This window comes from Populus alba, chromosome 8 (assembly GCF_005239225.2).
Source record: "Populus alba chromosome 8, ASM523922v2, whole genome shotgun sequence".
NCBI lineage: Eukaryota > Viridiplantae > Streptophyta > Magnoliopsida > Malpighiales > Salicaceae > Populus > Populus alba.
In genome coordinates, this window is record NC_133291.1 from 19,615,724 (window position 1) to 19,639,143 (window position 23,420).

Below are 23,420 nucleotides of genomic sequence, written 5' to 3' on the forward strand. Positions count from 1 at the left end.
TAAAAAGACTAGGGGAACAGGCTCCCACAAAACCTATACAAAAAAAAATATAGAGTGCAAGCACTAGGAGCAGCCCGACAAACTAAGAAACCAAGCCAAAAACAGCAAACCAGCTTCAACTATATGTAGAGCCAGCATCCAGAACCACTAGAAGAAGCAAATAGACAACTGCCACTAGACTGGAAGAAGCTAAACCAGAACCTAAACAGAGGAGCCACAAGTATGAGCAACCTATAAGAAGGCCAACCTAGTAATAGAAGAACAATAAAAAAGCAACACCTACAAAGGCAGCAACATAAATAATCCAGCAATCTAGAGCAACGCCAAGGAGAAAACCATCCTTGGCCAATAAACCACAAAAGCGTTGATTATGCATAAAAATTATCATTAAGTCTCTTATTTTACATATGTATTTATTGTTTTTATTTGGGTTTGTTTTATAATAATTGATGTGCTTTTTAGTAATGAAGTTTCTTTTAATGTTTCGATAGATTTTTGGAGCTTAAATGAATTATATCAGAAAATTTAATGTCGGAATTCGGAACAAAGAATTGAAGAGAAATTTAGTTGAAGATTGAAGCAAATCTTGGTTCAAATAAATGCTCCAAATTTTCCCCAAAAATCAATTCTATTCCAATCCTATAAAAGATTATCATATAATCCATTTCAAGCCCAAACTTGTCGTATGTTGTGTGCAAACTTGACACGATCAAATAGTTGATGTCTTATCCTAAGTGCAGGAGTGTCAAAGTAATAAATAAACCGGTAAGACCGGGGTCGAACCACATGGAGGTCAAATATATAAATTACAAATAAAGAGAAAGATTTAAAGAGAATAATAACAGAAAAGGAGTTGAAAAGAGTTTTGGGATGTGATATTGGTGTAAGGATTAAACAATAATAAAACATATGTCAAGGTTAAAGGATCCACTAATGGTATTTCAAATAAATATAATATAAACTCTTTTTATTACTCAACTGGAAGCCACACACAAAGGAGGTTCCAATTGGATGATTTATCGTTAATGACTCATTATAAAGTATTAACATGATCATATTAATTATCTTATCTAAGTAACACCATACTTATAAATATCATTAGGCATTCATGTTGCTAGCTTATGTTAACAACAAATCAAGTTCCTATCATAATAACGATATCGGCCGAAGACTATGAAGGATCAAGCATTTGATGTACCAAGTGTTATACAACATAGATCTAGATTAACCATTTAACAAGTAAAGTATTAAGAATTAGTAAGATAAAAAGATAAAAACATGTTAATAGCAAACTTTCTTGGATATAAACATTGAAGTCCATGTTGAGTTTATATTATACCTATTCTAACACATAATAAACTTAGCTAAACATTAAGAAGAAGAAAAACATAAATAAACAAGATAAGAATATGATTATGATATAAGTTAACTAAGTATAGGAAAGGAAATGAAAAAGGCATAAACAAGAGATTAATATAGCATGAAAGAAAAGTTAAACAATACAAAGATATAAAGAGAGAAAGCAAGAAGATGATTTTGATCTGAAAAATAATATGACTAAATACATGGCAAATGCCTCATTTTATATTCTAAGATTCAGAACTATTGATTGGTTGACTAAGAAAATAGTTGGTGGCCAACCATTGATTTAGTGGCTGGTTTTTGACATTGTTGGCTACTGGTTATTGATATTGTTGGCTGATTATTGATATTGTTGGCTAGCCAAAACATCATTGCTAACATTAGAATTTGAGCCCTTTATTCCATGAAAGTTGTGGGCAATTGTCTTATCTCTCCAACAAAAAAAAACTAGAGCTCATTTGGACTTCTAAAACTCAAGATATGAGCTGAAAACCAAACAGTGTCTAAGCTGCAAGACATATTCCGACTTCTCCATTGTTGCTAAGATTTGAACTTGAAAATGGCAGAATTGAGTCTTAGACTTCAATGAAAGTTTTAGGTCTATGTCTTAACTTTCCATCCATATAAAAAAGACCTAAATCCAAGTTTTACAACTCCAGTTATGATCCAATAACCGAATGGTGTTCCAGTTTGGAATTGAACCAGCATCTCTTCTCTTTGACTAGTCCTTTTTTTGTCTCTTCACTTTCAATAATTAATCACATCGATCAATCCTTTGAATTGTAAGATATACTTGCATTCAAAATAAGCATTTACCATAAATTAGATATAAATTATATTATCAGACTTGTTATTATAAAACATGCTTAAGTTAGGGAATTTAATGATACTTTAGGTGCAATATGATGATATAAAGCCTTAATGAGATGCACTTTTAAGTACTCATCAAAAATTCAACCATCAAACACTCAAGGTTTCAATGTCAATCTTAGCCCAAATGATAGGTACATTTGTAACCTTATTTGATGCTTAAATTCAGCCCCAAATCAGCCCAAGCACAATCCATGATCTTACATGTCCACACAACAAACAATATTTCATTTATTTTGGGTAATCCATTAATCCAAGAGAGCAATCACATGGATGGAAAGCTAGAGGGGACATTTTCATATTATTTTGGGTCAAAAAAAAGAAAGAGACAGCTCATAAAGGAGGAAGAAAAATGTGCACCAAAGTGTTCTCCAAGCTGGCCTGATTTGATTTTCTAGAACACCTTTCGGTGTTGTGCCCATAACTTTTGACTAAGATGTCCAAATGTGCTTGTCTTTAATGATCCGGAAAGCTAACAGAATTTTCTATAAATATGTCTCTAATAGCCATCTCCAAAAGAGGCTTCTAAGAGGGTCTAATTTCTGTTCAAAGTTAGAGTCAAATTTGTGTTAGAATCTTTACCGAAATTGTGTTGTGTTCTTCTTTGTAGATTTCAGTTCTTTAATTTGTAAAACTTATTATTTCAGTTTGATTCAAGTTATTTTTTGTTTGTTAAAGTGTTCTTATATATAATCATGGTTGGCTAATCTCTTTCTTGGATCCAAATCAAGGATGATGGTGATTGAAGTGAGTTCTTTAAGATTTGAATGAATCTTAATGTTTATCTTCTCATTTTCTTCATGAATGTTTTGTTATTGCAAAGAAATTTTAGAAATCATTTAGGTAATGTTATAATCTTGAATTTTTATGCACAAACCATAGTTTTGGTATAGAGATTGCTTGATTCAATGTCTTACTTAATATGAAAGTAGTCGTTCATTCTTAAGCAATAATCAATCTTCATCCTTTTAAACTTCATTGTAAAATCTTCCGATCTAATATCATCATCGTTGATATTAGGTTGAGTTATCTTATATATGTTGAAGGAATCACCAATACATCACCATTAAAATTGATTTGGAACCAAGACTTAATTTTTCTTGTCATTTAAAATCTATTTACACTCTTTCATCTTTTAAGACAAATCCATCAATTATTTTCAACCAAGTTATTGTTCATTTAATTTCTCTTCAGTTTTATTTTGTTACCTAGCTTAATTTCAAGTTCTAGCTCTCTGTGGATATGACCTCAATCTTACCGAGTTCATTGCAAGATCGCACACTCGTGCACTTGCAAGTTAAAACAAGCCGATCATAAATAGCGATCAAGCAATTTTTGGTGCCGTTACCGGAGCTAGCAAGCAAGCAAAGGTAACCAATTTTAAATTTAATTATTGGAAAACAAAAAAAAAATACATAAAAATAAAAAAAAATCTAATGGCTGGTTTTTCCACCTAAAAATAAAATTAGACCTCAACTTTTCAGATAGTGGACTGTGGACTAGACTACTAATTGTTGGATTTTGGTTGGTTCAACCATTTTCCTTTTAATGTCTATTCTAATTAGTTTCTAATATTTATTGTTTATATTATAAGGCTGGTTTTACCGCCTCTTGTTTATTTTATTTAATCTTGTTGTTTTGTTATGATTATTTTTCTATTATTTATTTTTGAAGTGTTTGGCCGGTATTACCGCCTTTTTATTCATGCTTGTTATAATTATCTTTTAATGTTTATTGTTTGAAGTGTTTGGCCGGTATTACCGCCTTTTTATTCATGCTTGTTATAATTATCTTTTAATGTTTATTGTTGTTAATATTGCTTATTAGTTAGAGTGTAAATTTCCTAATTTGTTGTATTTTTATTTTTTATCTATTACTTTATCTTTTACGTTTCATTTACTTTTATTTGCAATCTTCTTCTTCTTCTTTTCTCTTTTTCCTTTCCTTTCCTTTCATATTCATATAATTGTTGTATTTTTTTTCATCATGGCTAATCTTGAAGATGTAGAGAGTGAAGGGAGTGTTCAAGGCAATGGACCTCCACAATTCAATGATCAACCTAATTTTTGAACTCTTAGAGAGTATCTTCACCCGACTAGATAAAGTACAACTTCATGTATTATCTTGCCTCTTAATCAACAAGCTTTCAATTTGAAATCGAGCATGATTCAACTTCTTCCCACATTTCACGGTATGGATTCTGAAAATCCATACATACACATTAAGGACTTTGAAGAGGTATATAATACTTTTATTGATAAAACATGCACCGAGGAAACCATTCGGCTTAAATTGTTCCCATTCTCTCTAAAGGATAAAGCCAAGCTTTGGCTAAATTCCCTACATCCTAGGTCTATAGGTAAATGGAGGGAAATGCAAGCTGAATTTTTGAAAAAAATACTTCCCCATTCATAGGACAACAACCTTACAACGTCAAATGATGAGTTTTTCTTGTAGTCCAACTAAGTCATTTCACCAAGCTTGGGAAAGGTTTAAAGACTTGTTAAATGCTTGTCCCCACCATGGTTTTGAGATGTGGAGGTTAGTGAGTTTCTTCTACGACTCTCTTACCGTAGATTTTAAAAAGCTAGTGTCAACCATGTGTAATGGTGAGCTCTATGACAAAGAACCAACTAAAGCCTTTGATTTTTTTTGATCAATTGGTTGAAAACACAAAGCAATGAGAGACTTCTCTCCCACTTCATGTTGAGTCTAGAAACACCATTTCTCATTCAAGTGGTAAGTTCCAATTGAAAGAGATGTTGACCTCAATGCTAGATTAGCCTCATTGGCTAGGAACGTAGAGTCTCTTGAGATTAAAAAAGTGCATGTCATGAGTGAACAACAAGAGGAAAGTTGTGTTATTTGTGAGAGCAAAGGGCATAGGACAACCAAGTGTCCTACCATTCTAGCCTTCAAGGAAGTGTTATATGGTCAAACTTCTTATTCAAGTAATGTTAGAAAGCCCTTTTCAAACCAAGTAGGCAATCCCTACTCAGATACCTATAATCCTGGATGGAGGAACCACCCAAATTTTGAATGGAGAAATAAGGGCTCTTCAGTACCTCAAACATTTCAACCTCCACCCCAACCATTTCATGTTCCCACATATAACACGTACCAACCACCTCATAAGAGATCTCTAGAGGATACTCTTTAACAATTCATGCAAACACAAGGAGGAATCAACAACCAAGCTTACAAATTTCAAGACCAGACCAATAGGACCTTAGATGACATTCGAAGTCAACTAACCAAGTTGACTTAATCACTAAGCATTCAAGAGAAGGGAAAGATCCCAGCTCAACCAATGCCAAATCCTAGAGGTCAGGTACACATGAGTAAATCCTCATCTAGTGAACCTTCAAACCATGAACAAGTTCAAGCCATCACCACCCTTAGAAGTGGAAAGATTATTGACAAAGCTATAGGTTTTGGGATTCTTAGAGGTATTGTGGGGGAGAAATCTGAGGAAAGTGAAGAGGGAATCAAAACACAAGTGACAAATGAGAGTTTGAGTGAAAAAAAAAGGCGAGATAAATGAGAGAGAAGTGAATGAGAAAGGAGATGATTCAAGAAAAATTGGAGTCAAAGTGAGTGATTTAGAATTTGTTCCTAAAGCACCATTTCTATAAAGGTTAGGCAAACCTAAACATGATCTTTTAAACTTGAAAATCTATGAATTGTTCAAACAAGTGAAAGTCAACATTACACTCCTTGATGCAATTAAACAAGTCCCATCTTATGCAAAGTTCCTTAAGGACTTATGCACAACCAAAAGGAGATTGAATGTGAAAGAAAGAGCCTTTCTAACTGAACATGCTAGTGCCATCATCCAGTTTAAGACCCCTCCCAAATACAAAGATCCTAGTTGTCCTATAATTTCATGCATTATTGAAAGTCATAAGATAGATCAAGCTTTGTTGGATTTAGGAGCAAGTGTGAATTTAATACCCTACACTGTTTACGAATAGTTAGGTTTAGGAGAAATCAAGCCCACTCGAATCAAGATTCCCAGGGGTGTTGTTGAGGATGTGTTGGTCCAAGTAGGTAAATTATACTTTCCTTTTGTTTTTGTAGTGTTAGACACTGCACCTATTCAATGTCCTAATGCTCCCATCCCAGTCATCTTAGGTAGACCTTTCTTAGCTACATCCAATGCTTTAATTAACTGTAGGAATAGGGTGATGAAATTATCTTTTGGGAATATGATTATGGAGATGAACATATTCAATTTCTCCAAAAAAATTGGTGAATATTAGGACATTTGAGAGGTAGATTTGATCCAAATAGTTTGTCAAGAACACTTTGAGAGAGAGTGGATAAAGGATCCAGTGGAGAGAACTTTAATTCATGATGAAAGATTTTATTCTTTGGAATGTGTTGATGAGGAAGTAAGAGAACTTGAGACTTATCTAGATCCAATGTCTATTATGTCAACAGGTCAATGGACCCTATTGTTTGATCCTTTGATTTCACCCCAAGTGAAAGTTGAGGCATCTCTTGTCTAACCTTATAAACCAGAAAGGAAGCCTTTACCAAGTGATCTTAAGTATGCATTTCTAAGGGAAGATGAATCATATCCTATTGTGATTTCATCAAAACTTAGCATAGAGCAGGAACAAAAACTTCTAAGAGTGGTGAGAAAACACAAGAAAGCAATTGGGTGGACAATTACTGGCTTGAAAGGAATTAGCCTTTTTTATGTACGCCTAGAATCTATCTTGAAGAAGAGGCTAAATTTGTGAGGCAAATGCAAAGACGATTGAAACCAAACATGAAAGAAGTAGTGAGAGGTGAAGTGCTTAAGCTACTTGATGCAGGTATCATTTACCCCATTGGAAACTCAAAATGGGTTAGTCCAACTCAAGTTGTCCCTAAATAATTTGGAGTCACGGTAGTGAAGAATGAAAATAATGAGCTAGTGCCAACTAGAATCCAAACTGGATGGCGTATGTGCATTGATTATCGTAAGTTGAACATGGTGACTAGAAAGGACCATTTTTCACTTCTATTTTTAGACAAAGTGCTTGAAAGAGTAGCCATAAGAGCTTTCTATTGTTTTCTTAATGGATACTCAAGTTACAACCAAATTGAGATTTCCTTAGAAGACCAAGAAAAAAAAACCACTTTCACTTGTCCTTTTGGTACCTATGCTTATAAAAGAATGCCCTTTGGCTTGTGTAATGCACCAACCACTTTTCAAAGATGTATGATGAGTATCTTTAGTGACATGGTGGAAATTGTTTTGGAAGTTTTCATGGATGATTTTTCAGTTTATGGGGATTCTTATGAGTTGTGTTTAGTGCATTTAGAAAAAAAATTCTTGAAAGGTGTGAAGAGAGCAATCCTATACTCAATTAGGAGAAGTGTCATTTTATGGTGACACATGGCATTGTCTTAGGTCGCATTGTCTCTTCAAAAAGGATAGAGGTAGATAAGTCAAAAGTTGAAGTCATTAAAAAATTACCTACTCTTAAGACATGTGTGAAAGATTGTGAGATCCTTTTTAACACGTTGGTTTTTACTGAGATTTCATTCATTCTTTAAGTACCATTGTGAAACCATTGTGTAACTTGTTGTCACAAGATGTCCAATTTGATTGGACATCAAAATGTCAAGAAGCTTTTGAAAGCTTTAAAGGGGTTGTTGACCACTGCACCAAATCATGCAAAGCTCCTTATTGTCTTTACCATTTGAAACTGATGTGTGATGCTAGTGATTTTGCGGTAGGGGCTGTGTTAGGGCAAAGAAAAGATAAGAAGCCTCATGTCGTTTATTATGCTAGCAAGACTTTGAATGATGCTCAATTGAATTACACTACAACTGAAAAAGAACTCTTAGTTGTGGTATTTGCATTGTACAAGTTTAGGTCTTATTTGGTTGGATCTCTTGTTATTGTTTTCATTGATCATGCAGCATTGAAATACTTGCTCACAAAACAAAATGCCAAGCCACGTTTGATTTAATGGATTCTTCTACTCCAAGAGTTTAGCCTTGAAATTAGAGATAAAAAGGGAGTAGAGAATGTAGTGGCTAATCATTTGTCCCGTCTCTCAATAAATGAGACCATAATTGATGAATCTCCAATAAATGAACTCTTTGCTGATGAAAATTTATTTTGTGCAGGTACTGTCTCCTACATTGGCTCTCCATGGTATGCTGACATAGCAAATTACCTAGCCATAAGTCAAATTCCTTCTCATTGGTCTAAACTTGACCAGCAAAAATTCTTGCGCAACATGCATACCTTTTTTTGGGATGACCCCTACCTATTTAAATACTGCCCTGACCAAATTGTTAGGCGGTGCATCTCTGATCATGAAATTCCAAGTGTCATTAATTTTTGTCATGCATTAGCCTGTGGTGGGCATTTCTCTTCCAAGAAAACCATTGCCAAGATCTTGTAGTGTGGTTTTTATTGGTCCACCATGTTTAAAGATGTTCATGCCTTCTGTGTTGCATGTGACCAATGCCAATGACTAGGTAACCTCACTAAGCATAACATGATGCCCCTTGACCCCATTCTTGTTTTGGAAATATTGATTTGTTGGGGGATTGATTTCATGGGACCTTTCCAAGTTCATTTGGTTACCAATTCATCCTTGTAGCTATTGATTATGTGTCTAAATGGGTGGAGGCCATTGCATCCCGAACCAATGACCACCAAGTTGTGGTCAAACTCTTGAAAGAAAATATTTTCTCTCGTTTTGGCATGCCCTGGGCTATGATTAGTGATGGGGGAAAGCATTTTTGTAATAAGCCCGTTGGTATTTTGATGAGAAAAATTTAAAAACATAAGATGAAAGCTTTGCATGATAAACATATTCTTATGGTCAAAAGGTTATCTGGTATAATTCACGATTACTTCTCTTTCCTGGGAAGTTGAGGACAAAATGGATTGGTCCATTTGTGATTAAATCCATCTCTGAGCATGGTGCCTTTGAGGTAGAAAATCCTAAGAATGGAAATGTTTTCAAAGTAAATGTTCATCAATTGAAACCTTATCTTAAAAACTTTGTGGCTGAAGTTGAGACATTGGATCTTGAAGATCCAATACCATTATAGTATCAGAAGTAATGAGTTTTTATTTTTTCTTTATTTTTTCTTTCTTCCATCTATTATATTTTCTTGTTCATGTATTAGGAACAATGCATTATTTAAGTTGGGGGGTGTGATGTTTTTAATGTAAGGTTTTTAATTTCAAAAAAAAAATTGATTTGATGTTTTCTTTTAGTTGTGATATGCAGGTTCAAAAAAAAAATCAAGCAAGAAGTCAGCTCATGTCCAATTCAATCAAACATTCATCCTTGAAAAAAAAAGGGAGTAACAGTTTTCTATTCTTTATTCTTTTCTTCTCTCTTTTTTTTTTTACATTAAGGATAATGCAAAACTTAATTTTAGATATTTGATTATGTTGAATGCTTGAGATGGCCATGCTTGTTTTTGAAAAAAACAAATGCATTCATGTATGTTAGAGAGACTTGTTTAGGATCAACATTACATTTTTGGATTCATTATTGTGTTGAATATTGCATGCTTTAATTTGGGATAGATAATATCTTATAAAGCAAGATATAAAACACTTTTTTTTCCTTAAGATTATTGAAGTACATTTCTCCTTGTAAAAGTTGTGTGAGTTTGTGTGATTATGCATAAAAGATGAGTGTGATACTTGTGATCATCCCTTTTGATCTAGTCCTAAACAAGTTTTAAGTAAATAGAGTAATAATTATTAGACAATTAAATAAATAAAATGTGTACAAAGTTCTATCTACTCCAATGTTTGACTTGCTCAGTAACTAGGGGTATTCATCACAAATGTTTATCTTTACATCAAACGACAGCTTGAAATATGAGTATGCAAAAGCACTTTAAGTTTGTGACTTTGTGAGTAACCAGGTGCATTCATCACAAATGTTTTTGTATTCGCGTCAAAAGGGAAGTGACACTTAAAGACAAAATAAATAATATCTCTAAAAAAAAGAGAAAGAAAGAAAAATATATAATATATATATATATATATATATATATATATATAGATAGATAGATATTTCTCTAGTTTGCTACCTTGTTTGTAGTAGTGAGAAGGGAAGATTACAAGTTGAGTTTTCACATGAATCAATTATGTTGGTTACATGATAAATACGATTGAATTTGGAATTTTGTATAGATGTTTGATTTAGAGAATGTGAGTATGCTTATTTTTCTTTATTCGCTATTGTGTACACTAAGTTAAAGATACCTATGTTTGCATGATAGGTCCTTTAAGTGTGATGAGTCGAGGCTAATTATGGTTATTATTATTCTTTTTATTTCAAAGGTTTTATGTTTTGTTTTTCTAAAGGACTAGCAAAATCTAAGTTGGGGGTGTGATTATGCATCAAAAGTATCATTAAGTCTCTTATTTTTACATATGTATTATTGTTTTTATTTGGGTTTTTTTATAATAATTGATGTGCTTTTTAGTAATGAAGTTTCTTTTAATGTTTCCATAGGTTTTTGGAGCTTAAATGAATTATTTCAGAAAATTTAACGTCGGAATTCGGAACAAAGAGGTGAAGAGAAATTTAGTTAAAGATTGAAGCAAATCTTGGTTCAAATAAATGCTCCAAATTTGTCCTAAAAATCAATTCTATTCCAATCCTAGAAAAGATTATCATATGATCCATTTCAAGCCCAAACTTGCCTTATGTTGTGTGCAAACTTCAACCATCAAACACTCAAGGTTTCAATGTCAATCTTAGCCCAAATAATAGGTACATTTGTATCCTTATTTGATGTTTAAATTCAGCCCCAAATTAGCCCAAGCATAATACATGATCTTACATGTCCACACAACAAATCACATTTGATTTATTTTAGCTAATCCATTGATCCAAGAGGGAAAACACATGGATGGAAAGCTGGAGGGGACATTGTCACATTATTTTGGGTCAAAAAGAAGAAAGAGACAGCTCATAAAGGAGGAAGAAAAACGTGCACCAAAGTGTTCTCTAAGCTAGCCTGATTTGATTTTCCAGAACACCTTTTGGTGTTGTACCCATAACTTTTTACTCAGATGTTCAACTGCGCTGTTCTTTAATGATTTGGAAAGCTAATAGAATGACCTATAAATATGTTTCCATATCCATCTCTAAAAGAGGCTTCTAAGAGGGTCGAATTGCTGTCCAAAGTTAGAGTCAGAGTTGTGTTAGAATCTTTACCGAAATTGTGTTGTGTTCTTCTTTGTAGATTTCAGTTCTTTAGTTTGTAAAACTTATTATTTCAGTTTGATTCAAGTTATTTCATGTTTATTAAAGTGTTCTTATATATAATCATGGTTGGCTAATCTCTTTCTTGGATCCAAATCAAGGATGGTGGTGATTGAGGTGAGTTTTTTAAGATATGAATGAATCTTAATGTTTATCTTCTCATTTTCTTCATGAATGTTTTGTTATTGCAAAGAAACTTTAGAAATCATTTAGGTCATGTTATAATCTTTAATTTTTATGCACAAACCTTAGTTTTGGTATAGAGATTACTTGATTCAATGTCTTACTTAATATGAAAGTACTCGTTCATTCTTAAGCAATAGTCAATCTTCATCTTTTTAAACTTCATTGTAATATCTTCCGATCTAATATCATCATTGTTGATATTAGGTTGAGGTATCTTATATATGTTAAAGGAATCACCAATACAGCACCATTAAAATTGATTTGGAACCAAGACTTACTTTTTCTTGTCATTTAAAATCTATTTACACTCTTTCATCTTTTAAGACAAATCCATCAATTATTTTCAACCAAGTTATTGTTCATTTAATTTCTCTTGAGTTTTATTTTGTTACCTAGCTTAATTTACAGATCTAGCTCTCTGTGGATATGATCTCGATCTTACCGAGCTCGATCTTACCGAGTTAATTGCTACATCACACACTCATGCACTTGCGAGTTAAAACAAACCAATCATAAATAGCGGTCAAGCAAGCGCCACCAAAACAACAATAAACCAGATGCAAGAATGCAGAGCCAGCAAGCAGAACCATTATAGGAAAATTGACTTCATCCATTCTGGAGGAAGCTGAACAAGGAGCCAAATAGAGAGGCCACAGGCAGGGGCAGAAAGCATTGCCCTGCAAACCAACCTAGCAAAATATAGCAAGGTTACACCAAGAGACCAGAAGAAGAGACTATGAGAGTGCAGAAAGCAAGAGAAGAAAATGTTGCACAAGAAAATGGAGAAAACACGAACAGTAGTGGGTTTTTCACTTTCTGCAACCAAGAGCTTCTCTCTCTTACTTCGCTGAGAGCTCTTTCTTACTGAGAGCTCTTTTTTTTATCAAATGTAAGAAATTATATAGATCAAAACTGAAACAAAGCTAGAAACTAGTTAGTCAAGATATACAGGCATGTACATACAAGCAAAAGGGAACAGACTTCCTTAAACGTGGGAAGGGAACATGCTCCCTAAACCAAACCTAAGAATCTAGCAAAGTAAACATAACTAGCAAACAAGCGCCAAACCACAAAGGGTACGACCAACAAACACATCTCCACAAAGCAACCCTCATATAAAAAATTATCAAAAGTAGCCCATACAACAGCTGCACAAGGAAGACATCCAATCCAGCAAAGGGAAATCAACAACCAAATTCAAATCCATAGCCTCAGGCTACCCAACTAGCAAATCAGCAGACACAAGCACCATACACAACCATTCAGCACAACAATGGACACCCAGCAAAACAAAGCCAGTAACAACAGCAAAACAACAGCAACAGGCCAGCAAGAAGACAACAAAAGATGGCCAGCTTCAAAAGACCAAGCAAACGACACTACATAGAGCAATATCACAAATACAAAATGAGAAGCCATCAATAGACTTCCATCCAGAATCTACAACGTAGGAGCAAACCAACCAAGCACAAGTATCATCCCCTACTTGCTGGATTTACGTATAGATTCCATAGCAACCCAACCATCAGTAATAACCTGATCAGCTTCTAACTCGACACCCTCCCTAGAAACAGCTGGTATGTCGTGCTCTTAAGGCCTTGTGATTAGTACTTAAAAGTGCATTTTTATCAAGGTTTTATATCATTATTTTGCACTTGAAGTATTAATAACTCCTTAACTAAAGCATGCTTTAAAATAATATACCTAATAATATAAGATACCTTTAATATATGGTAAATGTTCATCTTAAATATAGGCCTATCACATAAATAAAAGGATTGATTGATGAGTTTAAGTATTGAAATTAAAAGGACAAAGAGAGGGCCAAACTTAGAAAAGAGATGTCGGTGCAGTCCAAACTGAAACACTGTTCGGTAATTGGGTCATATCTCGAGGTCTAGATGTCCAAATGACCTCAATGTTTTTGACAGATTTGGTAAGACATAGGCCTATAACTTTCATGTGGAGGCCAAGATTTAAAAAGGTCATTTTAAAGTCCAAATTATAGCAACAACGGAGAAGTCCGAATCTGTCCTGCAGTCCAGACACCGTTCAGTGTTTAGCCCATATCTCAAGTTCTAGAAGTCCAAATGACCTCAATGTTTTTTTTCTGGAAAGATAAGACAATTTTCTATAACTTTCATGAGTACAGGTGGTTCCAGTTCTGATGCTCGCAATGACGTTTTATTCAGACAAGAAGATAAGGATTTTCACAAAGTCAAGAGTTAGTCACCCACTCAACAATTAGTCATCAAATCAATAGTTTCAAATTTTGGCCTATAAAAAGAGGCATTTGCCATGCATTTAGGGGCTTGGTTGTTCAGATCAAGAACTTGCTCTTTCTCTCTCTCTTTATATATTTTTTTTGTAATTCTTAAGTTTTGCTTTCATTAATATCTTGTTTATGCTTTTCATTTCTTTTCCTTTACTTAGTTAACTTGTATCTTGTTTATGTTCTTATTTTGTTTATTTATGTTTCTCTTCTTCATTATGTTTAGCTAAGTTTATTATGTCAAGGTGAAAAGGTTACATTAATGGTGTAAACTCAACATGGACCTTAATGTTTAATATTAACATGTCTTATCTTTTTATCTTACTAATTCTTAATACCTTGATTGTTAAATGATTAATCTAGATTTGTGTTGTATAACACTTGGTACAACAAATGCTTGGCACTCTCATAGCCCAACCGTATGGTATTACCTACACCTGTGCTATGAAAAGAACTTGATTTGTTGTTAACATAAGTTAGCATCATGAATTTCTGACAATATTTAAAAGTTTGATGTTACTTAAATAAAATAATTAATATGATAATGTTAACAATTTATAATGAGCTATTAATGACAAATCATCCAATTGGAACCTTTTTTGGGTGTGGTTTCTAGTTGAATAATAAGAGATTATACTATACTTGTTTGAAATACCATTAGTGGATCCTATAACCTTGACATTTGTTTTTATCATTGCTTAATCCTTATATTAATCTTCCATCTCAAAGTTCTCATCAACTTCTTCTTTTTTATTATTATAAATATTATTATTATTACTACTACTACTATTATTATTGTTGTTGTTGTTTATAATTTATACAATTAACCTCTCTGTGGTTCGACCCCGGTATTGTCGGGTTATTTATTACTTTGACACTCTTGCACTTGGGAGAAGACATCAATCTTTTGATCGTGTTAAGTTTTTGGCGCGGTTGCCGGGAAGGTAAATTCTTGTACAAATTGTATTATTTATTTTATTTTTACTTTTCTTGTATCTAACTGTTTCTATTTTTTTCTTCTTCCTTCTATTCTCTTTCTACACGTGCATGAGTGTTTGGTCACGTACATTAAGTGGTAGACTTTGTAGGGTATCCTCATCATTTTCAGAAAAATATGGCCAGAGAAGATAACCAGTCACTTCATAATGAAAATAATGAGAATAACCATGTTAGAACACTTAGAGACCACATGAATCCCACAAGAACAAGTGCATCCTCATGCATAGTTTTCCCTCTTGATGCATCTCATTTTAATTTTAAGCCAGATATTATTCAACTTTTACCTTCTTTTCATGGCTTAGATCTAGAAAATCCATACTTGTATTTGAGAGAATTTGAAGTTTGTAACACCTATAATGAATTAAATTGTAGCATGAATACCATTAGATTAAAACTTTTTCCTTTTTCATTAAAAGATAAAGCTAAAACATGGCTACAAAATCTTAGGTCAGGATCCATTCGTGCTTGGGATGAAATGAAACAACAATTTTTAAAGAAGTTTTTTTCAACTTATAGAACCAACTCTTTCAAAAGACAAATCACCACTTTCACTCAAAAACCAGGTAAAACATTTTACCAATGTTGGGATAGGTATCGAGACTTGCTTAATACTTGCCCTCATCATGGTTTTGAAACATGGAGATTGGTTTCACAATTTTATGAAGGGTTAACACCTAAAGATAGGCAAATGGTTGAATTGATGTGCAATAAAACTTTTAAAGATAAAGACCCTAATGAAGCAATGGAGTACCTAGACTTGCTAACTGAAAATGCATAAAATTAGGACACTACAGGCACTTATGAGGCACCAAGTAAAACCCAACCTCATACATCTAGTGGAGGTATGTATAACCTTAGGGAAGATCATGAACTCCAAGCCAAGTTTGCATCTTTAGCTACAAAAGTTGAGGCACTAGAATTGAAAAAGAGTGGTCAATTAAAATCTGTTCAAGACATTGTGTGTCAAATTTGTGAAATAAATGAACATGCAACCAATGATTGTCCAACATTGCCTTCTTTCAAAGAATGCCTCTATGAATATGCCCATGTTTTAAACAGTTTCTAAAGGCCCAATCATAACCCATACTCGCAAACATACAACCCTGGTTGGAGAAATCACCCAAATTTAAGTTCGAATAGTGATAATAATAATGCACAAACTTCAAAGCCACCGTTTCAAGCACACCATAATTTTCAAAATTCTCATGGATATGCACCTCTTTATGCTTCACCTCCTAGAAGAAATCTTGAGGAAACATTGCATGCATTCATTGAAAAGTAAGAGGTAATCAACACTCAGCTTGCTTAACGCATGATAGATTTTAAAGATACTCTTGCAAAATTCACATCTGCTCTCAGTTTCCAAGAGAAAGATAAGTTTTCATCTCAACCACAGCAAAATTTAAAGGGGCAATACAATGCAAATGCAAGTAGTTCTGGAAGTCAACACATGGATCAAGTCAAATCAGTCATCACTCTTCACAGTGGTAAGGTTATTGAAAAACCCACTCTTGAACCTTGTGAGAAAGATGATGAGTCAATCTTTGAGGGTAAGTAAGGGGTTGAATCTGAACATCGTAAAGAAAAGATTGATTCTCCGCCAGCACTTCCATTTCCTCATGCCATGACCAAACAAAGGAAAGTCAATCACAATTCTGAAATACTTGAAACTTTCAAATAGATAAGGATCAATATACCTTTGTTGGATGCTATTAAACAGTACCTTCTTATGCTAAATTTTTGAAAGATCTATGCACTGTGAAGAGAAAATTGAATGTGAAAAAGAAAGCATTTTTAGCCGAAAAAGTAATTGCTATTCTTCAGAAAATAATGCTTTGAAATATAAAGACCCTGGTTGTCCTACAATTTCTTGCTTTATTGGAGAACATAAAATTGAAAGAACTTTACTTGATCTTGGAGCTAGTGTGAATTTAGTTCCATATTCGGTTTTTCAAAGTCTTAATCTATGTGAGTTAAAATGAACTTCTGTAACTCTTTTACTTGCCGATAGATCTATAAAAGTGCCTAGAGGAATAGTTGAGGATGTGTTAGTACAAGTTGATAAATTCATTTAGCCTATAGATTTTGTTGTCTTGGATACACAACCTATTAAAGCATGTAATTCAATTCTTGTCATTTTAGGACATCCATTTCTTGCCACTTCTAATGCATTGATTGATTAATTGTAGGAATGGACTGATGAAGCTATCATTTGGAAACATGACATTGGAGATGAATATTTTCAACATTTACAAGCAACCTGGAGATGATAATAATTTACAAGAAGTAGACTTTATTGAAAAATTAGTTCATGAAAAATTTCAAACCACTTCCAATGAAACTGAGATTGATGAATCTGATGATTTGCAAATGGTCTACTTTCAGGAAGAATCAAAGGCATGTAATTGGAGACCACAAATTAAAAAATTGCCACCACGATCAATTGAGTCCATACCTTCAAGTGTTCAACCACCAAAACCTTATTTGAAGACGTTACCATTTAATCTTAAATACTCATTTTTGGAAGAAAATGAAACTTTTCTAGTAGTAATCTCTTCCAAACTTAATGTAAATCAAGAAGGTAAGTTATTACAGACTCTAAAAATGCACAAAAATACATTAGAATGGACCATAGCTGACATAAAAGGAATTAGCCCTTTGATTTGCACAAAAAGGATTTATTTGGAGGAAAATGCGAAACCCTCTAGAGAAATGCAATGAAGGCTTAATCCTACTATGAAAGAAGTAGAGAAAAATGAAGTCATTAAGCTTCTAGATAATGGAATCATTTATCCTATTTCTAACAACAAATGGGTAAGTCCTACCCAAATTGTACCCAAAAAGTCTGGAGTCACTATGATAACAGATGAGAAAAATGAGTTAATTCCAACTAGGACTATCACTGGTTGGCGCATGTGCATTGACTATAGGAAACTTAATTCAATGACTAGAAAAGATCATTTCCCTTTACCTTTCATGGATCAAATCCTAGAAAGAGTTGCAGGTCATGAATTTTATTGTTTCCTAGATGGCTATTCAGGTTACAACCAAATTGAAATTGCATTGGAAGATCAAGAGAAGACTACTTTCACATGTCCATTTGGTACTTTTGCATATCGAAGGATGCCTTTTGGAATATGTAATGCACCAGCCACGTTTCAAAAATGCATGCTTAGCATATTTAGTGATATGGTTAAATGTTTTCTTTAGATTTTTATGGATGATTTTTCTGTTTTTGGTGATTCATTTGATGATTGTTTGACTAACTTAGAAAAGGTTTTGAGGAGGTGTGAAGAGAAGAATCTTGAATTGAATTGGAAAAAATGTCACTTTATGGTAATAAACGGCATTGTACTTGGTCAGATTGTTTCATCGAAAGGAATTGAGGTTGACAAATCTAAAATCGAGTTAATTGCCAACTTACCAACACCAAAATTTGTTAAAGATGTTAGATCATTCTTAGGACATGCTGGTTTTTACAGAAGGTTCATCAAAGATTTTAATGTAATATCTAAGCCCTTAAATAACCTTATAACAAAGGATAATATTTTTAAATGGACTGAACATTGTGAAGAAGCCTTTGTTAAACTAAAAAAATTGCTTAATTCTGCTCCTGTCATTCAACCTACTGATTGGTCGTTACCTTTTGAAATAATATGTGACGCTAATGATTATGTTGTGGGTGCTGTCTTGGGATAAAAAAAAAGATAAGAAACCTTATGTGATTTACTATTCAAGTAAAAATTTAAATAGTGCTCAAATGAATTACCCCACCACTGAAAAAGAATTACTTGTAGTAGTATTTGCATGTGATAAATTCAGGTCTTATCTTGTTGGCTCACCTGTTGTTGTTTTTAGTGATCATGCAGCATTTGAATATCTTCTTTCTAAGAAAGATTCTAAGGCTAGATTGGTACGGTGGATTTTGTTGCTTCAAGAATTTGATATCACAATCAGAGACAAGAAAGACACTGAAAATGTTGTTGCAGATCATTTGTCAAGATTGACAACGGATTCAAAATCTAACATCACACCAATCGATGACTACTTTCCTGATGAATCTTTACTTTCTATTTCTACAATGCCTTGGTTTGTTAATATTGTTAAATTTTCGTGTTTCAGGACAATTTCCAGCTCATTGGAGTACCCAAGACAAAAGAAAGTTCTTGAATGAAGTGAAGAACTTTTATTAGGATGACCTATATTTATTTAAATATTGTCCTTATCAAATATTTCAAAGATGCATTCCTGACAATGAGGTAAGCAGTGTCATTAAATTTTATCATTCTAAGGCATGTGGGGGTCATTTTTCGTAAAAAAAAACAACTGCAAAAATCTTACAAAGTGGATTTTATTGGCCCATCATGTTCAAGGATTCACATGCATTCTGCAAGACTTGTGAAAATTGTCAAAAGTTGGGATCTATTTCAAAACATCACATGATGCCTTTAAATCTTCTTCTTGTCATTGAGATCTTTGACTGTTGGGGTATAGATTTCATGGGTTCATTTCCTCCATCATTTGGTTTCGTGTACATATTAGTCGCAGTAGATTATGTTTCAAAATAAAGAAATATGGAATCACACACAAAGTTGCCACTTCTTATCACCCTCAGACAAGTGGACAAGTAGAGCTTGCTAATAGGGAGATCAAACAAATCTTAAGGAAAACAAGTGAACCCTAATAGGAAAGACTGGTCTTTAAGACTTAATGATGCACTTTTGGCTTATCGAACTGCTTATAAAACATCATTTGGTATGTCACCTTATAGAATAGTCTATGAAAAACCTTATCACTTGCCTGTGGAAATTGAACATAAAGCTTATTGGGCTATTAAATCTTTCAATTCAAACCTTGATGATGCTAGTCAACTGTGAAAATTACAAATAAATGAGCTTAAGGAAATAAGAAATGATGTATATGACAATTCAAGAATTCATAAAGCAAGAATCAAAGAGTTTCATGACTAGAAAATACTAAGAAAAACATTCAATGTTGGTCAAAAAGTCTTGCTTTATAATTCTCGACTCCATTTATTTCCTTGAAAACTAAGATCAAGATGGAGCGATCCTTTTATTGTGAAACATGTGTATCCATATGGGGTCTGTGATATCGAGAATCCAAAGAATGACAATGTTTTCAAGGTAAATGGGCATCGTTTGAAAGTTTATTTTGATAATTTTTCGGTTGAAAATGACTCTATTAAGTCCTACCCAAGTTGTACCCAAAAAGTCTGGAGTCACTGTGATAACAGATGAGAAAAATAAGTTAATTCCAACTCGGACTATTACTAGTTGGCGCATGTACATTGACTATAGGAAACTTAATTCAATGACTAGAAAAGATCATTTCCCTTTACCTTTCATGGATCAAATCCTAGAAAGAGTTGCAGGTCATGAATTTTATTATTTCCTAGATGGCTATTTAGGTTACAACCAAATTGAAATTGCATTGGAAGATCAAGAGAAGACTACTTTCACATGTCCATTTAGTACTTTTGCATATCAAAGAATGCTTGTTGGATTATGTAATGCACCAGCCACGTTTCAAAGATGCATGCTTAGCATATTTAGTGATATGGTTGAATGTTTTCTTGAGATTTTTATGGATGATTTTTCTATTTTTGGTGATTCATTTGATGATTGTTTGACTAACTTAGAAAAGCTTTTGAACAGGTGTGAAGAGAAGAATCTTGTATTGAATTGGGAAAAATGTCACTTTATGGTAACAAACGGCATTGTACTTGGTCACATTGTTTCATCGAAAGAAATTGAGGTTGACAAATCTAAAATCGAGTTTATTGCCAACTTACCAACACCAAAATCTGTTCAAGATGTTAGATCATTCTTAGGACATGCTGGTTTTTACAAAAGGTTCATCAAAGATTTTAGTGTAATATCTAAACCATTATGTAACCTTCTAAGAAAGGAAAATGTTTTTGAATGGACTGAACAATGTGAAAAAGCCTTTGTTAAACTTAAAAGCTTGCTTACTTCTGCTCCTATCATTAAACATCCTGATTGGTCACCACCTTTTGAAATAATGTGTGACGCTAGTGATTATGTCATAGGTGCTGTCTTGGGACAAAGAAAAGATAAGAAATCTTATGTGATTTACTATGCAAGTAAAACTTTAAATAGTGCTCAATTGAATTACACTACCACTGAAAAAGAATTACTTGCAGTAGTATTTGCATGCAACCAGTTCAGATCTTATCTTGTTGGCTCACCTGTTGTGGTTTTTAGTGATCATGCAACATTGAAATATCTTCACTTTAAGAAAGATTCTACGGCTAGATTGGTGCGATGGATTTTGTTACTTCAAGAATTTGATATCACAATCAAAGACAAGAAAGACACTGAAAATATTGTCGCAGATCATTTATCAAGATTGACAACCGATTTGAGATCTGACATCACACTGATCGATGACTACTCTCCTTATGAATCTTTATTTTCTATCTCTACAATGCCTTGGTTTGCTAATATTGTTAATTTTCTTGTTTGAGGACAATTGCCAGCTCATTGGAGTACCCAAGATAAAAGAAAGTTCTTGAACAAAGTGAAGAACTTTTATTGGGATGACCCTTATTTATTCAAATATTGTACTGATCAAATATTTCAAAGATGCATTCCTGACAATAAGGTAAGTAGTGTCATTAAATTTTATCATTCTAAGGTATGTGAGGGTCATTTCTTATTAAGAAAGACAACTGCAAAAATTTTACAAAGTGGATTTTACTGGCCCACCATGTTCAAGGACTCACATGCATTCTACATGTAGCATCCCCCATTCCAGGATAAAACGACAATCTCATGTCAATAACATAATAATTTTATATATATATATGTTCATGGTCTTCGTATTAAAATCTACCAGAATTTCAACGGAGTTCCCCCCTATACCAGAAGGTCCCAAGTTATTGACATGAAATTTATTTACACTTCTAATAGCTCGCATCTCATAACTTAATTCTCGACTCAATCATCCTGGGTTTTCAATTTCCACACTTATACTCAACCACAATATTACAATATGCATTATATAACAAAATATCATTATGGATAGATAAAAATAAATAAGTATAATTATATAGGCATGAAGTATGGTTATATGAACTACATGGTTAAATTCATTCAATCAAGTTTAAAGATTAATTATACAAATTAAATTGTACAAACATTTCATGTTTACAAAAAACAAGGGTATACTCCCTAGAACCTAGATTACAAGAAGGGAACATAAGCTAGGATCTACTCTTATCGTGCATGTCATGATCCTGAAAAAAAATACATATTATTGAAAGGTAAATATTACAATAAATATGACAACACAAACATCTAACAATTTCAATAGGGTAAAATACATTCATAGTTCATTCGCTTCTCCCTTCTAGTTTGTATTACAATCTCTTCCTTATCCAACTATTAATAAATGTTTCCTCTGCCATGTTCAACCTTCATTCCAGACTTTATGAGATCGAACATGATTATTTTTGCTTATCACATTACCTATACCAATTTCACAGGTACCATCATCGTCACCCCATATGAGTCGATGTAAGGTGATCCCCTTATCCGGGATCCTAGCATACACTAAATGTATGCTAGCCAATACATAGTGATCCCCTTACCCGGGATCCTAACATACACTAAATGTATGCTAGTCCAATCGTGGCGATCCCTTTATCGGATCCTAACATACACTAAATGTATGCTAACCGATACATGGTGATCCCCTTACTCAGGATCCTAACATACACTAAATGTATGCTAGTTTACGCCTCAAATCATACTTATCATATTTCCTTTGTCAGTGATAATTTCATCATTTGGCAACTCACACAACTTTTCACCTTGAATATCCATACATTTAGTAATTCACATTTCACATTGGTAATATAAATAAATCATGGAAATTAACTAGGAAGTATAGGTGTGATTCACCTACCTGCAATAGAAGCGCTACTTGTACTCCCCTGTTGTTGTTGCACCACACCTATGGTCCCTCCTGAAATTCACAGGTTTATTATAAATTCTCCTCACTCAAGGATAAGTTTTATTATAAACATATCAACAACCAATAAGTCTTTCTTTCAGTTATTTTTTTTTAATATTTTATGTTTTTCTTATTTCACCCATTAATATTGTCATTTTTTGTGCAACTGCAGTTATCATTCCTATATATATATATTTGAATTATTTTTGCTTAAATCCCGAACTGTTACTGTCTCATTTTTTAATTGTTACTGTCTCGTTTTTGAACTATCACTGTCTAGACATTGAACTGTTACTGTCCAACTATTATTGTCTAGACATTGAACTATCAATGTCTCATTTTTTAACTGTTACTGTCTCGTTTTTGAATTGTCACTGTCTAGACATTGAACTGTTTCTATCCAACTATTAATGTCTAGACATTGAACTGTCATTGTCTCATTTTTGAACTGTTACTGTCTCATTTTTTTTTAACTGTCA

General features: G+C 33.3%; 1 pseudogene; it reads left to right on the top strand.

Moving 5' to 3' along the window:
• LOC140955891 (uncharacterized) overlaps positions 1-23,420 on the top strand; it is a 200,426-nt pseudogene that overhangs the window by 45,217 nt on the left and 131,789 nt on the right.